Below are 13,494 nucleotides of genomic sequence, written 5' to 3' on the forward strand. Positions count from 1 at the left end.
CAGAGTGCAGTTCTGCTTGCGATATTTTGCACGAACTAGATCGCAAACGCGGCGAATATTTTCCCAAATACCTGACAAGGAATATACACATGGAATATGCTGTAAGGAATATACTATATACTCTACATGAATGCATGCGTTTATTGTCTCTGGACAAAACTTCAGGTGGGGTGCGGAGGTCGATGTCCCTTGTACTAATCCCAGCTAAACGTTTGGGCTGGCAACAGAGGTTTCCTATTGTTGTTCGTTTAATTTGTTAATCACCGTAAAATTGCAAAAGCGTGATTCAAAAGCGTACGCGCACGTCTGTGTGGGTGTGCGGCTGAGCGTGTGAGTGTGACACGCCGCGCGACCTTGGCGGGCTCATCCTACAGTTTAAGTTAGTTAAGTAAGTCAGGTGAGTGATGAAAGTGAGGATGGGTCGATTGGGGCACAGGGTTAATTACCAAGGTCTTAGTCGCAGCGTAGAGCCGTCTCCGCTCTATTTAATGTAACCGCTAGTTGGCAGCGGAAAATTATATCCCGACTAGCCGTGCAGTGCGTGCAGTCCCACGATCCAGGAGCGGTCCTCATGACTGCAATTACAATTAGTATTTTTGCGTACTACTAATAACTACGCCACTTTGGATTAGGGTGATCCGCAAGCGCGTTTGCTCGACCTACACTGTAAAAAAAGTTAAGGGCTAAATGGCCGGAGTTAAACAGAAAGGAACCAAGCCACATCGGGATCGAACCGAGAAAAAGAGGTTTAAAGTTTGGCTCCTGCTTAAGACTCAATGTAAAAGATAAACTTCAAGTTCAATTTCTGCAAAATTTGCTCCGAGAAAGACTTTGAATTTTCGGCGATAGATAGTAGAGCAGTGGTTGAGTTCAAAACCTCTCATAACTCAATTTTTTCCAAAATGTGGGTTGGTTCCTTTCTGCTTAACTCAGGCTAAATAGACATACAGTCCATCCGGGCTCAGAGACCGAAAGTTCCGGGTGCTGGAGCCTTGGCTTCGATTGCTTCGCCCGGAACTTTCGGCCTCTGATCCCGCTGGGGTTTTGGAGTTTTCCACACGTATGCTCCTTCAAGAGTGGGCGATGAGTTGTTGGGTTTTATTTGGCTTTAGACATCTCTTTCAAAGTCTTGCTCACATTAAAGACCCAATTTTGAGGTTGAGAATCGTCAACGCGTCGGAGAACATAACGAATTATTAATACTTGATACCAGCCTTCGGAATCTGAAGGTTAAAACCTGTTTGGTCAGTAACGCCGTGAAATGACGGAGTCAGTTTTGGACGTTTCCGGACGGCCCCCCGTCACCAGCAAGTCTCAACACTTTCTCCGCTCTTTCTTTTGGAACTTTATTCATTGATACTCCGAAATTTATTCAATCCTTAATTTTTCTCTCTCGCTTCTTAATCGGTCACAACATCATCAACAGACTCGACAGAAATTAAACAGTTTTTTATCCACTGCACGAAGATGAGTGCAACCATATTTTCACGTTTACCAAACTTACATTGGACGAAATTTCGCCATAAGGAATTTATGGCTCAGCCATGCTTTTTTCATCTTCTTCTTCTCCTTTTTTAAATATGATTTGTTATGAAAATGTAGAAACTTTAGAAGCTTGCATTTTCGATAATGCAAAAGTGTAAAAGTTGCTCCATTGGTTTCCTTGTAAAATTTTCTTCAAGAAAGATCCCTGAAAATGTAAACATCGACAATAAAACCATCAAAATAAGCAGTTTAAGCCAACAATTTCAACTCCGACCTCTTCCGAAGACTCGCTCCAGTGTGCGGCGCACAGTCACTGTGCCACAGTGGACCGAGTCAATTAGAGGGGTCGGACATGACATTTTTTACTAAAACTGCGTATTTTGCTGGTTATTTCGCCGATTTTTACATGTTCAGGGATGTTACTTGAAAAAATTTTTACGGGAAAACCAATGGAACCACTTTTAGAACCACAAAGTTTTGTATGGGCGGAGTTGTAAGCGTTTAAAGTTTCCAAATTTTGCCTGACCCCTCCTATCGACTCGCTTCAGTGTGCGGCGCACAATGGACCGAATCAATGAGCAAGGCCGAACATGATATTTTTTACTAACTACTACTTTGGTGTTTATTTCGTCACATTTTACGATTCCAGGGGTGATTCTTAAAGAAAATTGCACGAGAAAACCAATGGAACCACTTTCATAACCTTAAAATTCTGTGAAAACGGAGTTATCAGCTTTTAAAGTTTCCAAATTCTATCCGACCCCTCCTATTGGCTCGTTCCGCTGTGCGGCGGTGCGGTGGTTCTCTAAGTAAATCAATTGGAATCGCGGCTGAAGCACAAGTCCGCTCGGGGAAGCACCAACGGAGTCGATCCGAACTTTCTCCTCGGCCTGTGTTCTGTCAAACTTCGAATTTTTTTCCCGATCGAACGACTCCGAGCCCCCTCCCCCCCCCCCCCCCCCCGGGTGCCGGAGCTCTTAAATACCGGCAGACAACTTTCCTTCTCGTTGGCCCACAGCCGCGCTTGGCCCCGGCCCCGGGCGCTCATTAGATTCCTTCGTTGTTTACTCGGCCACCGAAAAATATCGCCGCTCCTTTGACGTAACCGCGTATCTCGATTTCCACGTGAGCCCTGTTGTCCATATAACACCATGCTTTCCGGGGCTCAGTTGGAAATAGAGGTACGCGCTTACGTCAGAGATATTAGTCAACGAGAACTTGCTCTGAGCCCGGTCCAGCCACACGTGATACCGTCTCTCTGGCCTTCGGATCAGCCTAGCATTCTGCCTATGGAAAAACGCCGTATGAACCGCCGTAAGAGTAGGCAATTATTGTTTTCAAATCAGTTTGAATAAAACAAATCAGTGTCATAGTTAACGCTGTCCATATGCTCATATGCTGAAAGACATAATAATCCATTCTAAGTTTTTATTTAATTATGAATCGATGGTTGTTGTTCGAATCAACCCGTATGATCCTAATTTCAGTAGAATTGAAAACCTTTCAGGGTTTCAGGCCTTCAGGCCTTGCCAAATTGCCTTTGATAAAACACGAATTTCCTGGTAAACTTATGAATATTTTTCTTCCAATTTTACAGATGATTTCGCTCCCGATTCCACCGAAAAGTTCTGAAACTTTCAAGGGAAAATATTCATAATTATCCAAAAGTTGAACATTTTATCGGAGGAAATTTGGCAACTTTCGAATGCTCATACGACGTTCTGCCTTAGCACGGTAGCATTGCCACCGTCAACACATCATCGGAAAGCCGCGAATAGCGGGGTGACAAGTTGTCTTGGATTTAAAAATTCCTTGACTTTTCAGGGTTTTTGTTTTTATTAATTTTTCTTTTTGTAGGGGGCATGATGTTTCACGAAGATTATTTTAACGCAAAGCGTCTTGAAATTAAAAAATGCAATGTTCTGGATGAAAGAAAAAATTTCTAGATTCCACGGCCAATTTCTCTATTTTTTCAAGGTTGGGTATAGCAACCCTGAATTCTCGAAGTCTTCCCTCACAGTTCAAAAAAATTGTATCTCTCGGCTTATAAAATTAAAGTTCCACCCAGAGACGTCTTTAAACTGTTTCTCTCGACACAAATGTGTGGTTTTTTAGTTGTGCCTAGGCCTAATGATACATTTTATGACTTCATGGGGAACACTGTTAGCGTGGCTTATGTTTTCATATAAAGAATGAACGGGAAACTGACTTGGAACGTTAACATTTGTCTCGAGTCTATTTCCGCCTCGTCACGCCAATTTTTTGATGTTACCTATGTTTTTTTTTTTTTCAATGTTTTTACTGAGTTCATTCTTAAATCTTACTCTACAGTTATGTATGAAAGCAAACGAGTACAGCGCATAACGCCTAAGGCGCAAAGCACTTCGGGGAGTTGGACTACAAAGCGGTCAGGGAACGTGGCCCCCTGGTTAAAATTAAAAGTATAATTAATTCATCGTTCCAGATTGACGGATTTGGCAACGTACTTACTTAATGGCCTCACGGGTGATATTCTCCCTCTTTTAAATAATTTTATTCAAGTGGCAACTTTCATGACAGACTGTTCATAGGAACATGAGTAAAGCTCGAGTTCGGTAAGAATTAATCCCGTTTTCGGGGGACCCAGTGGCGTGGCGTGAATTGCGATTAATCGATTGTTATGCCATTTAAACCTATGGAAAAGGATCGATAAACAGGATGTTCGCAGCGAACACCTTGATAATCGATTCTTTACCATAGGTTTAAATGGCATAACAATCGATGTATCGCAATTCACGCCACGCCACTGGGGGGACCGAGAGCGGAGTGCTGGCATTTGAGAATTCGAGCAGCCTCATTTTGCACAAGAAGCTGTTGATTTGGAAACGAGTTCCAAAAGATACCTGAATTAGCAATTCTATCGCAACGAGAAGAGGTTCTCGAAAAGTTAAACCGGCTGTCATCGTGCTCCTCTTAAATGACGTAATCAAAACTCAAAAATCTAGTGGCGTGGTGGAGAACCGATGACCGAACTACGAGTATCAAAATCGCAAAGTTTCCAGGTTCTCACTCGTGTTTTCTTTCTTATGGAGGAACATACTGCTATACACCGCGCGACAACTTCACAGAATATTCTCACGATAAAGAGAAAAATCGCAAAGGTCTCGAAGAATTGACGATGAATAGTTTCACTAAATGCTCACTGTGAGGGGATAACTACAAAGTATATACAACTTTTTCCCTGTGTCACCTGTGTGACTTTCAAAGAAAGTATACCATATCGACGGTGTAAGGGGGCAATCACATAACTCGGTTTGCGACGTCGCAAACTTCCTGTCATACTTTATTTTTTAAACGGTAAACTACTCAACGGCAATTCTTTAAAACTACCGTAATTTTTCTTCTCTGTACGAAGAAAATTCTGCATAAACTCTAAGGAATTATGTCAATTTGTTTTGCTTTAAAAAAATAACATAGAAGCGGAGATTTTCAGACACCGCAAACGAGATATGTGATTGCGGACTTATGCCGTCGATATGAACATCGAATTTTATACCAAAAATCAGTCTGGAAATGGTATAGCCAGTGGCGAGTTTTGAAAGTTGGCAACTCTTTTTTTCCTCTATTTGAACGTATGTAAAACAATCGATTCGATCGGTGAGGCAGTTTCGATATTTTTAATGGATTTAAATAAAAGAAAAACAATGTTGCCAAATGGCAAAATCACCGATGGCTCGGGTCCGCCGAGAGGAACACTATTCCGATTGTCGGCAGTTCCAGCCCAGCCAGGTAGAAAGTAAAGTACCCATTAGAGCCGCAAGGCCTCGTAGAGATAAATCTGTCTGAGTCGACAGGTGCCAGGGTTTTAGCCTCAGACTCCCTGAGGCTTCATCCCGAGCTTCTATCGGAGATGCATTGAACATCTTCATTCCCCCGGGAAACGCACAAGTTGAAACAATGGCATTCCTCTGATCCATCGCCAATTCAACAGGAATCACGGCTGCCGGATAGCACCCGGAAATTACGGAGATCTAGGGTCACTTCGGGTTTTTAATGGAACAATCTGGCAACGCGGACGGGAGCTAATCTCCAATCCAACTTCACGCCCCCACCACCTCCCCCCCCCTTTTCGATCGCCCCTTAATTCTTCTAACGTTGTCGGATCGACGAAGGCATCAGACTTGTGGTTAGATCTAATTGTACAGTAGATAAAATACATTTACCTGCACTGGAAAAAAAACACATTGGATCTAGAGTCCAGACTCTTGAAAACATTGACAAGAAAAAATACTCTTGATTCAATCGGATTTTTGCTTGAATCAAAACGAAATCCGCTTAAATTAAGTGGCTTGGTTCTTGATTTAAGCTAGATTCTGATTGAATCAAGAGTACTTTTTCTTGTTGATGTTTTTATGAGTCTGGACTCTAGATCCAATGCGTTTTTTTTGGATTTTTTTTCCAGTGTGTAAAACAATTTAAAGCATTGCGCAAATCTTGAAAATATCGTATCAATGAATGGAGAGAATAAATAAATGGATTTTAAAAAAATGAAGAAGTTATCTTGGCTGCGCCTCAACATTATGTTCATATTATCAATGCTTCCGGTAAATGCTGGTCAACTGAATTGCTTGAAGCTTCCAGAAACGCTTTCCTCACTAGGTACGAAATGGGGGAAAAATCGGGAAATTTCTCAAAAAACGCGATGTTGATTTTTTTTCATCTCTGAACATGACATTTCAATCAGATTTCTTAGAAAAAAAAACTTATTGCTCAAATTTAAAGTATAAAAGCACATAAAGGTGACGCGTGACGCACAACAGCTGAGGCGCGAAGCGCTTCCACGGTACACCCGCAAAGCGTTCAGGGGTTGTACCCTCTGGCCAAATCGAAAAAACCCCGTAAACACAGCTTATGTCGTACATATGGCATTACAGGGGCAATTACCCAAGCACCTAGCGGCATTTTGCAAAATAGAGCTTTCACTAAAATGCTAAAACCGGTGCTTCAGTACCACAAAACACGTTGATTTTATTGATAAATTACGTATGAAATATCAAATTTTACTCAAATAAATCTCCACCATCACAAGGATAAAATTACGCAGCGTTTAATTATAAAGTTGGATCCCTTTAATTCACCGGGAGCAGCTATTGGCCGACCACAATCCCGAGTATTAACGAGATGCTGCGGGCTGCCAACTATCAACTCGATAAGGCTTGGAGACTTAAACGCTCGGGTACAAAAGTAAACAAAATCATGAAATGGCATTTTTGCTCGTTGAACGCTCCATTGAAGTCGAAAACTTTATCCCTTCGTGCCTTAAATAATGGTATAAATCTAGGCACCTCCATGTCAAGCCATTCGATGATCATCTAGTACTGATAAGTGAAAAATTCCTCTTTTTCAAGCTCACAGTAGGTTGGACAAACTGGAGTAGTATTTCTCGGCTTTGCAACCATTATTCGCCGTTTCGAAAGGTGGTATTTGACAATAATAGCAGAATTTCCCACGCGACCGACACCCAAAATAGACGATACTGGTGGATTTAGGAAGGCGAGAGATTCCACCAAGTTGAGGTAATATGATTAATGCAAACTAATAATTCAGCACCTGCGAGTGCTATCATTATTTTCGTTTCCTTGAGCTTGCAGGTCTTGTTACATTGAGAACTTGCCGATTTCATTCCGTGGGCAGACTACCACCTTTCCTTGTGGTGGTTTTCACACTGCTGGGGTTCGCGAAATATCTCCCTTTTGCGGTTGCAGAATGAAATTAGAGCTTCTCAGAGCTGAGCTACACCTGTCAGAATGCTATGAGGCGATCGTAGCGGGAGACCCTGCAACGTGGATCATTATACCCGCGTTGCCATCGCTTGGAATTTTACACTGAAATAATCTATACGGCGAGGGCTAGTATCTTTCAGCTAAACACGTACCTTTGACTGGTGGACTGAATAAAAAATATATTTTTTTTGGACTTAAGAATTATTCCCGATTTTATTCCTACGTATGATTTGAAGGGGGAAAATATATAATGACGCTTTACGTAGACTACATTTTACAATGAACCACTGTTGTTTCTGGCTCATCCTCGAAAACGTATATCTGCAAAGGGAGACTGATTGTGAGTGAGTATGTTGTTCCATTTTCTGTTTTTGGCTATATTTTGTAGTAAGGAACTGTATTTCCTTAACACAAAATATCGTCAAAAACATATATTGTCCATGCCCTGAGGCCCACTCCAAATGAAAGACACGAAGCTTATAGCACAGAGAGTTTGCGAGGAAATCTAGGTAAGTATAAAGCGTGAATAGTTTTGTGTTACCTTGATTTTGTCAATTTAAGTAATGAGACGTTATATTTTAATTTTCTATAAACGGCGGTATAGAGCAATATAAGTTTTCGTACGAAATTGTAGAAATTAAAGCTTATCAATGATTCAGCAGACTCCTATCAAGATCATTTCCTTTCTCTCCAAGCATTGCGAGAAGCTGGCACCGATAAATTTAAGTTTTGGTACGAAATTGTAGAAATTAAAGCTTATCAATGATTCAGCAGACTCCTATCAAAATCATTTCCTTTCTCTCCAAGCATTGCGAGAAGCCGGCACCGATAAATTTAAGTTTTGGTACGAAATTGTAGAAATTAAAGCTTATCAATGATTTAGCAGACTCCTATCAAGATCATGTCCTTTTTCTCCATGCATTGCGAGAAGCCGGCACCGATAAATTTAAGTTTTGGTACGAATTTGTAGAAATTAAAGCTTATCAATGATTTAGCAGACTCCTATCAAGATCATTTCCTTTTTCTCCATGCATTGCGAAAAGCTGGCACCGATAAATTTAAGTTTTGGTGCGAAATTGTAGAAATTAAAGCTTATCAATGATTCAGCAGACTCCTATCAAGATCATTTCCTTTCTCTCCAAGCATTGCGAGAAGCCGGCACCGATAAATTTAAGTTTTGGTACGAAATTGTAGAAATTGAAGCTTATCAATGATTTAGCAAACTCCTATCAAGATCTTTTCCTTTTTCTCCATGCATTGCGAGGAGCTGGCACCGATTTTAAGTTTTGGTACGAAATTGTAGAAATTAAAGCTTATCAATGATTCAGCAGACTCCTATCAAGATCATATCCTTTTTCTCCGGGCATTGCGAGAAGCTGGCACCGATAAATTTAAGTTTTGGTACGAAATTGTAGAAATTAAAGCTTATCAATGATTTAGCAGACTCCTATCAAGATCATTTCCTTATTCTCCATGCATTGCGAGAAGCTGGCACCGATTTTAAGTTTTGGTACGAAACTGTAGAAATTAAAGCTTATCAATGATTTAGCAGACTCCTATCAAGATCATTTCCTTTTTCTCCGGGCATTGCGAGAAGCTGGCACCACTGAGCGGTCCACTCATGCACTCATGCATGGTGCATGGAACGCAGCGCACCCTTGGCACCCTGCCAGCCAGACCCCCCGCCGCCACCCGTACCCTCGATGGATGGGCGTCCCACTCCGCGGTTGTTCGCATTCTGTAATTTCGCACTTGGCGCCGCACAGTGGAACGAACTGATAGACGAGGTCGGACATAGAATTGTTGACTAAAATTTCAAATGTTAATGTTTATTTCGTCACAAATCCAATTTCAAAGGGTGTTCCTGCTGAGAGGAAATTTCACGAAAAAATCAAAGTAACTACTCTTAAACTTCTTTGTCTCGTACTTTCAAAAATATAAGCTGTTAAAGTTTTTAGATTTTGTCCAACTTCTTCTATTGACTCGATCCATTGTGCGGTGGTGTTACTTGGGCCGCGGTGGCACGGTTTTTTTTCGCAAGGAAATTTTACGCGATCGACGTGCGAATCCGTCACGGGCCTTCCCGCGGAAAAAACTGGGCGCACACCCCGAAAAAAAAAGCCTCCCGCCTTCAAGCGAGGATTTGGACTGTAGCCAAAATTCGGCTCTTTATCAGAGGTGGCACTACTCGCAACGTCAGGCCATGACGTAAGTGTCGGCCGTATCGTTAAAAATTCCGACGCCGCGTCGTTAGTGTGACGGGCGAACCGATCGGACGGTGCGATTGCTGGGACGCGTTTTTTCCGATACAGCTTCGCGATTCAAAAGGAAGCAACGAAAGCCGCTACTTACTTACCGTGTCTTATCTACATCAAGTAAGGGAAAAGCAAACGGAATTACAAGGGGTGCAGCGGGCTGATTATTGAAATTGATAGGCAAAGCAATAGACAAAGAAGACAAGAAGGATATGGAGGGATCCTATTGGTGGAAGCGGGTGGTTGCAATGGACAAAGGACGTAGATAATAGACTAACTAACGGCAACCCACGAGGGACCCGATAGTCAGTCCATAGTACCCCTTTAGTCTATAAGAACCACCCATTTCAACCACTGGGATCGCTCTACACACCTCATGTCTTCTTTGTGGAAAGCTTTGTCTATAAAGTTCAATAATCGACCCGCAGAGAATGCTCATGCTCACGAACCCCGACCGCCTCCAGGGCCGGATTTACCTATTTGCCGCCGATGCTGTTCTGCGGTGCTAAGGAAAAACGTATGAGCTTTTACACGTTGTTAAACTTACTTTGACCAATCAAGAATTCTCGGGAAAATTCGTGAGTAGGTATTTTTCTTCCGATTTTTCAGAGAATTTAGTTCGAAAATTTGATTTGATGTGTCTGAAAATTTCAAGGAAAAATAATCATTACTTCCTTCAAAAATTCCTTCTAGGTAACTTAAAGAAAGGAGGAGAGGGGGCAGAAAAGGTTTTTTTTTTCTCAGAAATTTTATGACTTAACTTTATACTTCCCTCGTTTTTGTGGAGTCTGAAAATGATTAAGGAGACACAAGAGGGGAGTTTCCGACCGATTTTAGCACCAAAGAACTTTCATCATCCCTAGGAATTTTGATTCATTGATTGAAAGTGAATAGAACCTTTAAGAAATTGGCTTTACACGTGTTGCCTCTGGGATCGCTAATCACATTCATCGGTTCCGGACCGTACAGTTCAAACTGTACCACTCAAGAGTTTATACTTAACTATGGTACCTGAGTGACACTGTCACAAAATTGCACTGAGATATTCAGAGAGACTCTGAAATCCATCCAGTCAGGATAACTTATGAAATAATGAGCTGGGGCTTCAGATTGAAAATTGCCTAGTTGGAACTTGTGATCATCAAGATCGAGATGCGGCATGATTTCTCATGAGAAAGATGCTAACATTTTATCATAAGAGCTTGGGATGAAGTCTCAGAGTCTCAAATACATCAAGAGTTGACAAATCTTGAAGTTAGACTAATGAGAAATCACAATTCAAATGCCAAGAAGCTCATGATGCTGACAGTGTGCCCGAAGGAATGGTAAGTTTACGTTCAGCAGTTCTGCTCGGTGGACTCAATAATAACTTTTGAGGGACCCGAAGTGCTTTCTGTAAGGAGCAGACTTGGCATAATTGTGAAAATCATAAAACTCTAGAGATATATAAACAATAAATATCCATCTTCATATCATGTAGCTTTAGCTGATATCTGTTACTACCTGGTAGGAAGAGGTTAGGAATTTGAACACCATATCAGGCGTCCCTGAGTAAAAGTTTTGATCAAAGAACCACTCCAGGGTTAATTAAGGGTAAAACTTTAGTAACTCATTTCCCGATGTTGCGCCAGTAAGGTCAAATTGTGGTTATAGAGCAAATAAGTGCATGCAAGCAACAGGTGTCAGCACAAGGTGCAAATGCAAAGGTGGTGATAACGTGATCCAGAGTAAACAAACGCTTACCATAAAAAGTAAATTTCACTGGTAGAGAGTGGAGGTACTCCGGGTGATAAAACTGCAGTTGCTGGAGAAACAAACAACACCACACACAGATATCACACAACAATTTGAATGAAGAAACAAAGTTTTGAAGATCACAGCCGCGCACGAACTCCACGGACGCGATGGAGGAACGACCAACGTAAACTGACGGCCCGGCCCGAGAGAAGAAAACAACACAATGCGGCCTCGGCCGACGCAGGTGAAGCGGAGAGAGTCTCTTCTACTCCTCTCAGCCCCCTCCTCCTCCTTGCTTGCCCGTTGGAAGCTGCGACTTGCAGCACCAAGATTACCTATACAGGGTGTTCCAAAAGTCCCGCTCCCCCCCCCTCCCCTACCTCTAACTTTTAAACGGTTAGAGATAGGAAAACGAAACCTTGGGGATGTTACTAACTCATAGAGGACCATCTTTAAGGGAGGTCAAAATTTTTACCCCTCCCTGGAGGGGGGGGGCAACTTTTTTTTCAAATGGTAACCCCTATCTTGTGATAAACCATTTGAAAGCAGATTAAAAACTAAGGGCGCAAACCGCAGATCAATATCTTAATTTTTGACCGAGTTATGATAGGTCAAATTTGACCATGGGCGTAGCTAGGGGGGTCTTGGGGGGCCTGGCCCCCCAGAAATCTCGTGCCCCCCCCCCCCCAGAAAAACGGGATCCTTCATTCCTCACCCTCCCCCCGCTCTCTTCACCACGAGAGGTGGTCCCATGCCCCCCCCCCCCCAGAGAAATTTCCTAGCTACGCCCCTGAATTTGACCTATTTTCAAAAACCTATAACTCCGGTTCAAATTATCGTAAAGAAAAACATAAAACGGGAAAATTTGCCAAATTTTAGCCACTTTTAAGTAAAAATCGTAGAAATTACTTCAAACTAATTTTAAGGGCCGGTTTCGGACCCCTATAAATACGTCAGTTTCAAAGATCATACGATTTTCCCGCGAAATGAGCCAATTTCCCCTGTCCAAATTCAATGAATTTGGCATCACTGGAAAAGGCTGAAGATAACAATTTTTTCTAATCGATATTTGAAAAAATCGAGTTTTACATTTAAATCAATACGGTTTTAATCGATTTTCAGGAGAAAACTATTTTTTCCAAAAAAAATCCGCACCCCATGCATAGGAATAGCGATTCTTGATAGATTTTTTTGCGCAAAAAATCGATCGAATCGAATCGATTTTTCGGGGTTGATTAAGCATCGGAATCGATTCATTGACCGAAATCAAAATAATGAAAAAAATCGAAATTTCCCACGTTTATGTGTCACATACGGCATTTTTTTAAATCTGAGGTCGATTTCAAGTTCAGTTTTAGTTGTAGCAGCCGCGTTTTCGGTGCCGAACGTGGATTTTTAAATATTTTAAAATCGGTTTTTTTTCCGAAATCAATTTTTATCATCCGATCGAGTAGATTTTTACTGAAAATAAAGCAGATTCTCCGAAATCGATTTATTCAAAAAATTCGCCATCCCGAACTTCCCATTCTACCAACACAATCCGTAATCCCAAGTTTTGAAGATTGTTGAAGCAAAAGTGACACATACGCATGACGATTCACTTGTTTTGATCGTGGGCGATCCTGCAGCCTGCACAAAAAGTTGATATCCGGTGAATTTTTCTTACTGAATCCGGTGGAATCAGATTCGACACCGGAGAGCATGAAAGGTACGAACATCGTCATTTCGCCTTCAATTTCGAGGTAGGCCAGAGCACATACTCCATGTGCAGCAATAAACACTCATCCGAGGACTTACTTGTATTGTCTACAAATTGAACCTGGCATTAAGCATGAAAGAAGTCACCTGGTGATTTTTAAGCTGGCTCTGCCTATCAGGATATTTTAATTTCCTTTTTGAAGTATTTTCCGGAAAAAAAATATGAGTATAACGCATACGTGGAAGTTACTGCACTAATTGCTTATCATGCATAAAACAGGGAAGAAAATAAAATACAATTTTATTCCGTTTACCGTAGTTGGACTTAAGACCAGGGAAATGCGCGGAAAGTATGCGCTTAAATTGGAATGATAAGCTGATAACTACTTAAAAGACGCAGCGTGACGGTTGTGCACGTAAGTAACCCCCGAATGCAACTTTTCGTGCTCGATAGATGTCTGTTTTGCATATTCAAAAAAATGAAGGCGGACTGGACTGGCTGTCCGAGTCCTCAATGACGTTCGTTTGCGTTGTCCTATGCAACAAGTCTCAAGAAA

The 13,494-nt window shown here is 41.7% G+C and overlaps 1 protein-coding gene across 3 annotated transcripts in view; it reads right to left on the bottom strand.

Moving 5' to 3' along the window:
• Positions 1-11,467, bottom strand: part of nahoda (DOMON-like domain-containing protein nahoda) — a 227,680-nt gene extending 216,213 nt beyond the window's left edge. For 2 of the 3 annotated variants that reach the window (XM_072301648.1, XM_072301646.1), the window contains exon 1: positions 11,246-11,466. The gene's annotated coding sequence lies outside the window, so the exon portion shown is untranslated. Of the gene's footprint in view, positions 1-11,245 lie in introns of all 3 variants that reach the window. The other variant, XM_072301647.1, reaches the window with a different exon arrangement.
• Between the last annotated feature and the right edge of the window lie 2,027 nt (positions 11,468-13,494).

Source organism: Bemisia tabaci, chromosome 6, assembly GCF_918797505.1.
Source record: "Bemisia tabaci chromosome 6, PGI_BMITA_v3".
Classification (NCBI taxonomy): Eukaryota; Metazoa; Arthropoda; class Insecta; order Hemiptera; family Aleyrodidae; genus Bemisia; species Bemisia tabaci.